Source organism: Miscanthus floridulus, chromosome 2 (genome assembly GCF_019320115.1).
Source record: "Miscanthus floridulus cultivar M001 chromosome 2, ASM1932011v1, whole genome shotgun sequence".
NCBI lineage: Eukaryota > Viridiplantae > Streptophyta > Magnoliopsida > Poales > Poaceae > Miscanthus > Miscanthus floridulus.
Genome location: NC_089581.1, coordinates 143,239,838 through 143,254,054, shown reverse-complemented (window position 1 = coordinate 143,254,054; position 14,217 = coordinate 143,239,838).

Sequence of the window (14,217 nt, the reverse complement as noted above, 5' to 3'; positions counted from 1 at the left end):
GTCCTCGGTATAAATATCAAACCCCAGCTATTGTAAAGGACACACAATCAATCAAATACCAGTTATTTACTTTTTTTGGCTCCGGCCACCCCTTAGGAGTAGGAGTAGAGTAGATCTCGGTGAGTTCTTCAGCAAGTACAGCTGCCATCGATCCGGTCAACCTCCACTGCTTGTCTGTAAGTACCGTCATGGCTTATACCTCTGTTCGTACGGCTACAACAATCCGGTCGACCTCCACTGTGACTCTGGTAATGAGTTAGTTATCGACTCTTGTCTAGTCAAGTATGGATGCATCAATCCGGTCGAGCCTCCACTGCTCGAACTAGATTAAGGTCAAATTATTGGCTCTATCTAAGGGGTGGCGCTCCTTCAGATAGATTCATTAAGTTACCGATATTGCTTATTGCTTCCATTATTTATTTAATTACAGCAATATCACTTCGCCCGATTGGGATTGATCTAGATCGGCCTTATATCTTTTTTAACCTATCATTTGTTAATCTAAACTGATCTAATCTGCACTTTAACGATGAGTTATGTTTTATCGGTTGTTTTACATCAATCTTGATCGTGCATAGCATGCGGTTAAGGCATGTTTGATCTTGAGTAGATCTATTGGCTAGCGAAAACTATTCCATGGCCCATTATCATAGCCTATGTGATTCTGCCTCACACCCCACTGTTAGCACCGTGGAGTGGGGATCATTATTTGGTAGATCTGTTCTTGAGAGGACATGACCTTACTGTGCGCTATGCCTGAATCGGTTGTTTTAGCCAATATCGAGCGCTTTCACGAACAGTTCGCATCACGAGATTGTTGAAGTAGGGATAGGTTGAAAGATATGTTAGCCCCATGATCTTATTATTGTATTACGGCCTGTATGATTCTGCCTCATGTCCCACTGATATTAGTAATAAGTTAGGGTCATTGAGTCTATTGTTGTTTCTACGGCCTGCATGATTCTGCCTCATGTCCCACTGCATGTTGTTTCTACGGCCTGCATGTTTCTACGACTGCCTCTAGCTCCATCGAGTGGACCCTTCTGGCTTGCTCGTGTGCTCTCAGCACGGGACGAAATTCCGTGTCAACAGAAACAACAAGATAATGATTATCCAAAAATAGGAGACTAAGAAGTCAAACATCGTGAACTCTAAGACCAAACTAACCAACGGTAGACTTGAACTTCTTCGGAAACCGGATCCCTTCTTCTCAGATTACACCATCGCCTCTGTTAGATGAACCTAGTTCCACAATGAGGACTGGATCTCGTAGCTCTGCTTCGGATTCGAGAGGGATGGGGATGACGAAGAGCAAGGACCAAGGGCATCTTATAGTGGTGAACAGAGATGGGGCGTAGCGCACTAGAAGTGGAGACGGCATAGATGGGATACACTGTCGGTTCATGCTGTGGGGATAAAGTCGGCCATGACGTGCTCCCTATGCAAGCGAGCGGAGGGGGGAATAAAGGAGAGGATAGAGGGTTCGCTCGACGAGGGAGGCGTGTGGGCAACCGTGTCCCCAAAAGAACAAAGATGGGAGGGGCTCTGGTATGGGGACGAGGGCGAGGATCAAGTGCAGACTAGAGGACGGGAAAAGGAGAAGCGCACAGTGCATGAGGATGGAGAGTGCGGCACGATGTCACGGACATGCGAGGACAGGGTGCTAATGGGCTTGACACCGATGGCATTCGCGGGGCACACGGTGACAGCGACCCGGCGTGCATAGCATGGTCGAGCTGGGTACAGTGCTTGGGACTTGATATCCACTCAGGCTTTTCTAAACACTCCCTACTACCCAAGGCTAACTTTTCCTTGGTGTTCTTCTTTTCTTCCCTTCCTTGCCCACAATATGCGCCAACCTTTGTATGAAGTGAGATCGCAACATACATGCTTCCTCCGAAACCACGTCCTCTTGTTTACTTTGAGAGAACACTATTTTATCAACCCGTTATGGATTTCTCGTTCAAACACCCGAATATTTGTATCAAAAGTGGTATGGCGGTGTAACTTGGTAAAGGTACTTGGTCAACAACCTCGATACCAGCACGTGCCGAGCAACGTCACCATGTGGCAGCTGTTCCACAGGGGCCCTTAGTTTCATCGTGGCACCATAAGCTCTTAACCAGGCAACTACTACCAACTTACACGCAATGAAGACGGTGGGTGTGGGGGTATTAACCCCTATACCCTTACGGCTAAGCTTGGGTTGGCCCGGATCGATGGGTCCGGTCCATCCGAAAGACGACGTGCGGCCCAGCCAACCTGGTTGGAGTCCCGTGCAAGGAGTCAAGGCGGATTTGACGATCAAGCAGGATCCTGGTCGGTTAGAATAGGAATCCTTATTCGGCCACATATGGCAATTGTAACTGACTAGGATTAGTTTCCAGATCTGTAACCCTGCCCCCAGACTATATAAGGCGGGCAGGGGATCCCTCTAAAAAACATCTCTCATTGACATACAGCAATACAAATCAGACGTAGGACGTAGGTATTACGCCTTCTTGGCGGCCGAACCTGGATAAAACCTCGTGTCCGTCTTGCGTCACCGTCTTGTTTGTGGCTTGTGCATCTGTCTGCCGACAATCTACTACCTTGGGCATACCCCTAGGTAGACTGCCAACCATATTTCGTTGATAGTGGCGCGCCAGGTAGGGGGTGTGCGCATTGCTCTCCAAGCAAATAAGATGGTCATCATCTCCGGCTCCATGGCTACGCCAAACGGCCTCACGTTCACCGTCGGCCAGATCACCTGGACCACCGGCTCCGACGACGCCATCGCCATGACTATGGAGGAGGCGTGGATTCAGTCTACGCCGACCGCTACTTCACTTGCATCGGCTACGACTCCGACCACTACGGCTACGGCTCCGACCACTACGGATACGGCTCCGATCACGATGGATCTGGCTCCGACCACGGTACATCTGGCTCCGACCATGCCTACGTCACCTTCAGCCACGCCAACAACCGTCATCCGCTTCCTCGCTACAAAGGGAAGCAGAGCGACAACATCGACCTGCTCGATTCCATCGATCGGGTCGGCACCAACCTCGCTGAAACCCTAGCTCTGGTAAGTATGATTCAAAGTCAACCCAATGAGCAGGTAACCGCTCCCCACAACAGATCTATCCGACCAGCTCGGACAGGTCGTCCTACGTGACTTGGAACAGATCTCATGGTCATATCTACTCCTGAGGGGCGCTCCGCTCGTCGCCAGCCGACCTTCGCAACGAGTCTTTGACTCTCCGAGTACGAAGCCTCGACGGAGAAACACCAGGTCCAACCCTACGGCCTGCGAAACGCTGCTTCCATCTACGCGTACAACCTACAACGCCGCTCGGATCTGTGCTTTATGCACCGACCTCAGCCAAAGCCACGCAACTTCGTCAACATGGTCCGGATTGAAGATTATCAAGAAGGATCTGTCCACACAGTCCGAGAGGGCGACTCCAGCTCCTCGTCTGGCATCGCATCTAATGCATTTGTCCACACCGAGCTTCAGCATCACATAGATGAAGGCGTCAAATACGATCTGGATCTCCCAGACCACGCCCCGGGTTTCCCCCAATTTCCGTCTTTCCCGCCAAGATGAGGGGATTTGATCCATGTTGTCAGCAATGACGAGCCGCCAGTAGTTGGCGAAACAGAACAAGAAAGAACTGCTCGTGAAGCACGCAATATTGACCGCTTTAATCGCCGATAGATCGAAGCTGAAGCAGACCAGGAGGCACGACGCATAAGGGTCCAGCCACGTGACCTCAACAATGCTTTCGACAGGGTGGGGGATAAACAAGTCTTCAAGACTCCAAGCGCCAACGTAGCCGTCGCCATGGCGACAATACAGCGGCTACCCAACACTCCTGAGACCCAAGCAGTTCGCGACGACATACAAGCTTATCTGACAGCTGCTATGGCTCAGACCGCAGAGATGATGAATCAAGCCCGGGCTCCATCCATTTCAGTCGAATCAAGCCACAGCCACCAATACTCAAGTCGCTCACAGCCACTCAACCAACGTGGCTCACGCAACAACGACCCATCGGACAACCGTCAAGGCAGAAACGGTGGTCATGATGGTGGTCGGGACGACAACCGCCGCCAGGAGGATAACCGCCACGACGTTCGAGACGACAACTGCCGAGATAACCGCGACAATCGCCGTGATAACCACGGTCACAGGGCTAATCCAGATGGCAATCGAGATCGCCGCGATGGCAATAACGATCTCCGCCATTACCTCGGTGGACATGACCTACGCGCTCGCATCAACCAGAGAGCCAATGATCGTGCATCCCATGAAAGCTATCGCCGTATGGAATATGACACTGTCCACGGCCCGCCGGGTTTGAAGCAGTTTACTCCACACCTTCGCCAAGTCATATGGCCCAAAAATTTCAAACTTGAAAAACTTCAAAAGTACGACGGCAAGGAAAACTCTGAATTATGGGTCATGCTCTATGAGACCGCGTGCAGATCAGCCATGGCGGACGAACACGTCATGTATAACTATTTCCCAGTCGCTGTTGGCCATGCAGGTCACCAATGGCTGGTCAGCTTGCCTGCAAACTACTTTGACTCTTGGCAGGAGCTCAAGCAAGCCTTCATCGACAACTTCATCGCTACTTGCGAATAGTCAGGCAACAAATACGATCTGCAACGGATTCGAGATCAAAAAGATAAGCCACTACGTGAGTACGTCCGGCGCTTCTCGGAGATGCGTATCAAGGTCCCATCAATCTCCGACAATGAGGCAATCGAGGCTTTCGTCACTGGCCTCCGCTTCCATGATGCCCTAAGGGACAAGCTCCTCTGCAAGAGACCTGAATCAGTCATAGCGCTCCTGGCCACCACCAAGAAATACGTGGATGCCGACGATGCTAAAAAGATAATTGTTGAAGAAGTAGCAAGGGTTCCACGTTCCGATCACCCCCCACACTGCGATGATTACCGCGGCAGTCGTGGTCGGAACGACAATTTTGACCGCCACAACCAGCGCAATGACTCCTGCGACCACCGTGACCAATGTAATCAGTGGTGTAACCGCCGTGACGATTACAAGAGCAAGCGCGCTCGAGAAGACGACGGCGAGGTCAATACCGTTAAAAAGGGGGGCGGACATCGTAACTATGAAGATGACTACGCCAAAGCATTGAAGGGGCCCTGCCAGCTCCATCCTAAGTTGAACCATATCATGGAGAATTGCCGCGTCCTCAAGACTATCTACACGTGTCAACAGGTTCTGGATACGTCCGACAAGCCTAACGACGCAGGGGAACAGCGCAACGAGGATAACGACGATGACGATGCGGACCCTCATCATAAATACGTCAAGCCAACTGATCGCGTGCACACCATCATCGGTGGCAAGGTGTCCATTGAGACCAAACGAGAACGCAAGTTGCTCGCCCGCGCTTGCTTGAACGTGGCAAACACCGACAACCTTCTCACCGATCCGTGGCTCCCTCCATGGTCTCACCGTGAAATCTACTTCAGCAGGAAGGACCAATGGGCCGCCATACCTGAGCCAGGGCATTTTCCCCTGGTCCTCGATCCTTGTATCAATAAGGTTCAGTTCGACAGGGTACTTATCAATGGCGGCAGCTCCATCGATATACTGTTCAGGAACAGCCTGCCCACCCTGAAAATAGCCCAGGTGGACCTAAAGCTGTACGAGGCATAGTTCTGGGCGTTCTCCCTGGACAGAGCTCTACACCTCTCGGGCAGATCACGCTACCTGTGCAATTTGGGACTCCGGACCACTTCCGCACCGACTACGTCAACTTTGTGGTCGCTGACTTCGACGGCACCTACCATGCTATTCTTGGTCGACCGTCGCTCACCAAGTTCATGGCCATACCTCATTACAGGTATCTAGTGCTCAAGATGCCTACCGAGAAAGGAGTCCTAACCCTCAGGGGCAATGTATACGCAGCTTACACCTACGAGGACGATAGCTTCAAAATAGCAGAGGCCCACGACCTCTCTATTCGCATGGCCGAGACCGTGCTCGACGCTAAGAAGACCTCAGCCGACCACCTGGAGATCCCAGACCTCGAGACTCCACGCAAGAACATCAAGTCAAAGGAGCACAAGGTGATCCAGCTGGTCGATGGCGACTCCAGCAAAATGGCCCTTATCGGGGCCAACCTGGATCCCAAATAGGAAGACGCACTCGTCGGGTTCTTGAGGAGCAACGTGGATGTGTTCGCATGGAAACCTGCCGACATGCCCGGTGTACCTCGGAACTTGATCGAGCACTCCTTAAATGTCAATAGCAAGGCCAAACCAATCAAGCAGAAGCTATGACGGTTCGCTCGCGACAAAAAGGAGGCGATTAGGGTAGAAGTTACACGGCTTTTAGCAGCTAGATTTATTAAAGAAGTGTATCATCCGGAGTGGTTAGCCAACCCGGTTCTTGTATGCAAAAAGAATAATGAATGGAGAATATGCGTTGATTACACTGATCTCAACAAACACTACCCTAAGGACCCCTTCGGCTTACCTCGCATAGACGAGGTCGTAGATTCAACCGCCGGTTGCGAGCTGCTTTCCTTTGTCGATTGCTACTCTGGTTATCACCAGATCGCTCTCAAAAAGGACGATCAGATCAAGACGTCTTTCATCACGCCTTTCGGCGCCTACTGCTACACGACTATGTCGTTCGGGCTCAAGAACGCCGGGGCTACATACCAACGCGCTATTCAGGCCTGCCTCGCAGACGAGATAAAAGATGACCTAGTAGAGGCCTATGTGGATGATGTAGTTGTCAAAACCAAGGAAGCACATACCCTTGTTGACAACCTAAAATGTACCTTCGCGGCCCTCAATACATTCCAATGGAAGTTAAACCCAAAGAAGTGCATCTTTGGTGTTCCTTCTGGTATATTGCTAGGCAACGTCGTCAGTTACGACGGCATACGCCCTAATCCGAAGAAAGTCAAAGCTGTCTTAGACATGAAGCCCCCCAAAAAGGTGAAGGATGTCCAGAAGCTTACCGGATGCATGGCCGCTCTAAGCCGTTTCATATCAAGATTAGGAGAAAAAGGGCTACCGTTTTTCAAACTGCTCAAAGCATCCGAGAAGTTTGAGTGGTCGGAAGAAGCAGACGCTGCCTTCACGCAGCTAAAACATTACCTTACATCACCTCTAGTCCTCACTGCTCCTAGAGAAGACGAAACCCTCCTACTTTACATTGCAGCAACCAATCGGGTGGTCTCCACTACCATGGTGGTCGAGCGCGACGAGCTGGGCCATGCCTATAAGGTACAACGGCCAATTTATTTCGTCAGTGAGGTACTCAATGAATCTAAGACCAGGTACCCATAGATTCAGAAACTGCTCTACGCCATACTGATAACATCCCGAAAGTTGAGACATTACTTTGACGGATATCGTGTGGTGGTCATGACCGAGTACCCTTTGGGGGACATCATCCGCAATAAGGATGCAAACGGGCGCATCGTCAAATGGGCAATGGAGCTATGCCCCTTCTCCTTGGAATTTGCAAGCCGTACTACAATCAAGTCTCAGGCACTCGTCGATTTCGTCGTCGAGTGGACAAACTTAAGCACGCCTGCCTCTCCAGGATCTGACGAATATTGGACGATGTACTTCGATGGCTCTCTCAACATTGACGGTGCGGGAACAGGAGTTCTTTTCGTGTCACCATCCAAGGAGCAGCTCCGGTACGTCCTCAGGATTTATTTCCCGGCATCTAATAATGCTGCCGAATATGAAGCATGCCTTCATGGTTTACGCATCGCGGCTGAGCTTGGTGTTAAACGTCTCTACGTCTACGAAGACTCGGCTCTCGTCATCAACCAACTCAACAAGGACTGGGACACGACCAGCGAAAAGATGGATGCATACTGCAAATCGATAAGAAAGCTAGAGGGTAGGTTCTATGGCATTGAGTACATACACGTGGTCCGGGACAAGAACCAAGCAGCGGATGCGCTGTCAAAGTTAGGATCATCCCAAGCCAAGATCCCACATGGCGTATTCGTCCAAGACCTGCTCATGCCTTCCATTGATGACGAAGATTCCGCGGTTGACCAAGCTCCAGACAGGCAATTAGTGGCTACGGTTTCGACGCCGAGCACAACCGAGCCGCCTCCGACCACTCATGAGCCAGACTGGAGAACACCTTTCATCAAGTACTTAACAGATGGCAGTGGTTATACTGATCGTGATGCGTCGTAGTAAACAGTATCTGCTCGTTGATGGCAAGTTATGGGGCAAAAACACAAAGGAGGAAATCTTGATGAAGTGTATAACCTAGGAGGAAGGCGAGCATCTCCTGGACCAAATCCACTCTGGCTCCTGCGGCAACCATGCGGCCTCAAGAACACTGGTCGGTAAGGCTTTCCGAGCAGGGTTCTATTGGCCATCAGCAGTAGCCAACGCAGAGAAGCTAGTCCACCACTGTGAGGGTTGTCAGTTCTTCGCCAACAGAATCCACATACCAGCACATGAGATCCACATGATTCCAGCCTCTTGGGAAATTTACATGCGTCTTCGTGCTGATTGACAAATTTTCTAAGTGGATAGAATACATGCCTCTGGTACAGGCATCCTCAGAGAAGGCTGTCACGTTCCTCGACTAGGTCATCCACCGTTTCGGCGTACCCAACAGCATCATTACCGATCTGGGTACTCAGTTCACCGGGAACGCTTTTTGGGACTTCTGTGATGAAAGGAGCATAGTAGTAAAATACGTCTCGGTGGCGCACCCTAGAGCTAATGGACAAGTCGAGCGGGAAAATGGCATGATCTTGGACGCACTAAAGAAGAGGATGTACAGAGAAAATGACAAAGCTCCCGGAAGATGGCTCAAGGAGTTACCAGCCATGGTCTGGGGCCTCCAAACTCAGCCCAGTCATAACACCGGCGTCTCACCATACTTTATGGTTTACGGCGCTGAGGCAGTCCTCCCACCAGATATAGCTTTCAGATCAGCACGGGTAGAGAACTTCAACGAGGGCAAGGTCAATGAAGTACGAGAGCTAGAAGTAAACAACGCAGAAGAGAAAAGGCTTGATTCTTGTGTACGTACGGCCAAATACCTTGCTGTTTTGTGCAGGTACTACAACAAGAATGTTAAAGAACGGTTCTTCGTGATCGGGGACTTGGTCCTGAAGTGGAAGATGAACCAGGCTGGTGTACACAAACTCGCAACTCCATGGGAGGGACCCTTCATGATCAAGGAAGTCACACGACCAACGTCTTACAGGTTAGCTCACCTAGACGGTACGGACGTACCAAACTCGTGGCACATCGACAAGCTCAGACGTTTCTATGCTTAACTACTGAGATATGTACTCCTCTTGTACTTTCGATTTAATTCAATAAAGCAATTATGATTTCTCCGACCACTCTAATGTGTCACTTCGAGTTTTATGGTTATTCTAACTTAGCCAGTAAAAGCCGACCACCACTCCTTCTACGGTTTTCAGAGCAGGCCCTTTCTCCGGTTCCTCCCAATACGTGCATGGGATCCGCTCTCTATGTTATGGGTGATCAGCAGGTCCTCCTTGGTTTAACTTGTCTGCGTCTACATGTGCACAGGTCACCGGACCTCACACTCCGACCACATGGAAAACTAGGGCCGCACAAACTTTTCAGGATGATGTGTCGAGCACGATGGTACAACTAAACAGAACGTTAATATGTTCTTACTTAGTTACACCAACATAAAGTATCAAGCTTAAATACGCTTTATACAAAGCAAACAAGCTTATAATAATATACAGTTACGTTATTACAAGCTTGCCTGAAGAGGCTCAAGTTCACAATAACACAACTATGTCCTCCTTCTACAGCTCTAAGCCTATTACATTGGCTGGTCGGGGCGCATGGCACTTACTGCTCGCCGCTTCCGATACCCTACTCGAGTCTTGGGGACTCTTGTGCTAGTCGAGCTGAAGGGGATGGCCCCGCCGGTGCCTAGCTAGTCGAGACCGCAGGCTTCATTGGTTGGCTTGCAGCTGATGACATTTCCAGCTGACTCGTCGATGGCGTACCCTGTACAGGTGCTGTCCCACCTCCACACAGGTTAATATCACCAATTATCTTTGACGACAAGTCCAGCTAGGCTGTCCGAAGCTCCTCTGCCTTGTCTGGGTCTACCTCCTTCGGGTACCCAGCCTCCAGGCGCTTGAGATCAATCAGGGGGTAGTGGGCACGCACCATGCTTAGTACATGGGCACCCGTGTACTCACCAGCCTCCTTCATGAACTCTTGGAACCATCCCCACGCTTGTCTACATCTCTCGACTAGTCCGAGCTGGGGCGTCCTCGGCTCTTCCTCTGTGAGCGCTGGGTCGATAAGGTCAAGGACGAGCACAATGCCAGTTGCCACTTCTTGGCACCGGTTCTTCCACGTGTCCCGCTCCTCGGTGGCCTTGAGGTATCGTGCTTTCCAGTCGTCATGCTCTTTGATCACGGCCTCTAGGTGCTTCTTGGCATTGACTTTCAAAACTGAACATAGTACAAGACATCAAATGTGATGACACGACAAGGCAAGGTGGGCAACAGAATGAGAAAGGTGATCTGGAATACTTACTTTTTAGTTCCTCCTTCATTTTGGTGGTGTGGTCTTGGAGTTGAGACTGGCTGCGTGCTAGCTTCACGTTGTCCTCCTTCAGGCGACCACACTCTGCGGTCACATGGCTATTTTCCCCTTGGAGGCGGGTCACTTCAGCTTCTAAACCTGCATTACAGCTGTTACTGCCAAGAATACAACAACACAAGTCTTGCACTTGCTATGATAAGATGAAAATTTAATTGTTTTCTCCAGCTCTTTGTTATTGAGCTGGCCGACCAGGTTTTGGTTCTGTGTTTCTCGCTCTGTCCTCTCCTGGTCGGCGGCTTCAAGTTGGCGCCGCAAGCATTCCACTTCGGCCACCAGTTCTTTATTGGTCGCCGTGATCCCTTCAATCTGGTCGAAGCACCTCTTTCAGTATTTTGCGATTTTCATCAAGTCCTGCATACAGACAAGCTAAGTCAGACAGTTCGACTACATAACAGGGTCAAGGATTCAAGCCAAACATACCTGGACTTCTGTCACCAGACGCTTGGCCGCCCGTTCGACTCTTAGGGTCTCTTCTACCTCTGGGATTTCTTCGTGCATCACCCATTCGTCGTTCCGATAGCGCGACACATATACATGTTGTCGCCTATCTTGGGGACGGCCCAGGACCTCTTCTACTTCTTCCTCTTCAGCCTCCTGTTCGGGAGGTAGTGCTGGTCTGGAGTCTGTAGACTCTATGACCACTAGGGCTTTTCCACGAGCCGTCACGTCGGCAAGAGTGCTCTGTGCCACTTCTGGCCGCTGCTCCTCGGCTAGATCCAGTTCCCTTAGCGCCAAGGTATCCACCTCAGCAGGGTTTGTGCTCGGAGCACTTGTACTTTGCTCGGCTGTCTTCTCGACCAGCCGCTCAGGGACTGACGTCTGGTCGTCCGCCTGCTGAGGTCCCAGCGGAGTTCCTACTACCGACTCCTCCACGGCTGGCTGCTGGGCAGTTTGTCCCGCCATTGCTGGTGAAGTTGTGCCGCACCCGGCTAGCTGGTCGGGGTTCTCGGTGGACGCCGACCTGATATATCAGAGACAAGTTCAGAAGATAATAGTATCCAATGCAAATTACAAGCTTACATCAAAGATATAGATACTTATAGCTTTGATTTGCGGAATGATGTGGTGAAGGAGCGTCTCCTCGATCACCCCTGCTCCGCGTGCTCGGCAGGTTCCACCGGGTCTCTTTCCACCTCCGGTACAGGCGTCGGGGTTTGATGCTCGACGTTTCCTTCGCTTGTCCTCTATGTTGCAGTGGTCGGTGATGCGACCACTGCTGGCACAGAGGAGCCACCCTGCTCCGACGACCCCATTTGTCTTCTCCTCTTTCGAGGGACGAGCTGAAAGATGTCCGCATCCTCTACTTCGTCGTCCGACAAGGGGAAGATGGCTTGGCGTCGTTTGCTGGCCGCCGGACGCTTGCCAGCGGCTCTGGTCGATGCGTCCTCCACAGTCTCGAGTGCCACCCAGTGGATGTCGTTGGCCCTGGCGCTGGTCTGGGCGGCTGGGCTAGCAGCTTGCGGCCAATCTACACCAGGGGGAGGCGACACAAACACTACTGCCCGGTCACGACCATTACACTGAGACACAAAGCGGGGACAACAGTCAATTTCTTGTTACAATATGACTCTACAGTTAAAAGGAGGCATCATTTACCTTTGGGGGAGGTCGAGCCAGCTTGAAGGCGTGCTCGATGTCGTTCAGCCTGACGTAATTGGGATCGGCTAGGTTGAATAGCTCCCCAATCCTGGCCTTGATTTCCATCTTGTCGAGCGGCTCCTTCCTGGTCCTTGTTGGATCGGCGCTCCCCTGGTACTCGAAGCCTAGATGAACCCTCTTCTAGCAGGGCTGGATCCTTCAGCTGATGAAGTTCCCGACCACACTTGGGCCATCTAGCTTTCCCCACAGGATCATCCCAAGCAGTTCGGCGATCTGCTCCAGGTTCTCGGGCTTCTCTGTCCAGCTATTCTTCTCCGGAATCAGCCCCACGTCGCACAGGGTGATGGTGTTCGGCTCTTCATGGATGTAGAACCACTTCTTGTACCACTCATCTAGCGAGGTGTTCTAGGGGCAGTGCAAGTATTGTGCTTTCATGTCGTCACGCAGATTCAGGTAGACGCCTCCGGCTATCTTCGAGCCACTGCTCCCTTTCTTCCGAAGCCAGAACAGGTGGCGAAAGAGGTCGAAATGGGGCTAGAAGCCACCATAAGACTCGCAGAGATGGATGAAGGTGGAGATAAGAATAATCGAGTTGGGATGCAGATTGCAAATCCCAATCTCGTAATACAAGCAGAGACCCTAAAGAAAAGGGTGCACTGGAATCCCAAAACCCCGTTTGAAGAAGTCTTCGAAAACCACAATCTCACCTGGTTGTGGATCGGGGAAGCTTTCTCCTTCTAGTGCACGCCATCCCGTGAGTGCCTTGTTGTGGAGCACTCCCATGGCGACGAGGTCCTCGATGGTCTGCTCATTGCTCCGTGACTTCCACCATTCCTTCGCCATGACCCCACCTTTCTTCTGGGCGTCTCTCTTCGCCATTAGTCTGTCCTTACTAAGGGGGTGGATGCAGTGGCGAGGGGATTGGCGATGATTTTCGGAGGAATAGGGTTCGGCAGGAGGAAGAAGAAGGTTGCGGCGGCGAATGACAATGGGGAACGGTGTGAGTAACTTACCAGATCTACATTATATAAAACAAAGAGCTCTGTCGTTTCGTCCGCTCGAGATTATTGGGAGACGTGCGCACGCGCCGCAGATAGTTGTTCACACAACCTTGAGATCTACGCTAATAAACGCGCTCCTTCGTTACCAGTGTACGCGCCTCTTCGTTGATAGTGTAAGAGGGCCCACACTGACACACCTCCATACAGGTGCCAAGCGACTGTTTGCCAGAAAAGAGTAAGAAGACAGAATGACGTACTATACCCATTTGCTTTTTTGACCAGGCGTGTCAGACTGGACTTGGCAGAGAATAGAGATAAATAAATACACCGAATAAATACATCAATGGTGTTCGTGTTTTCGATGCCTGTTTTGCGCTCAAGGATGGATCAGACTCTTGTAATGCTCTGGGACTGCCCAGACCACTACCATGCTCTAGGAGCGCCCAGACCACTGAAGTGCTCGGGGACTGCCCAGACCACTGCTGTGCTCGGGGACTGCCCAGACCACTGTCGTGCTCGTGGACTGCCCAGACCACTAAAGTACTTAGGGACTGCTCCGACCACTAACGTGCTCGGGGACTGCTCCGACAACTGATGTGCTCGGGGGCTATCCCGACCACTGATCGGAGAATCATTCTCCTCGGCTACATGTGATTTGTACTCACATACAGTTGAGAGATATTTATTTAGACCTTGCTACAAGGCTCATACTTCCCCTTCCAGCAAGCTCGGGGACTACATCGGTATGATGCACCTGCCGGTGCATCTCGTATCGCCTGTACAACGATTGGATTTTTACCTTTGGTGGAAATTCTTTTTTAGACCCTAGCACCGCGTGGCTACGTCACCTACTGCTAGGCTCGGGGACTAAGTGGGTACACTTCACCTTGAGGTGAATGTGTTTTAATCGACCCCTCTGCTTTGAATAATTGTAAGGATTACTATCGTGCTCGGGGACTGTCCCGACCACTGATCGGAGAATCGT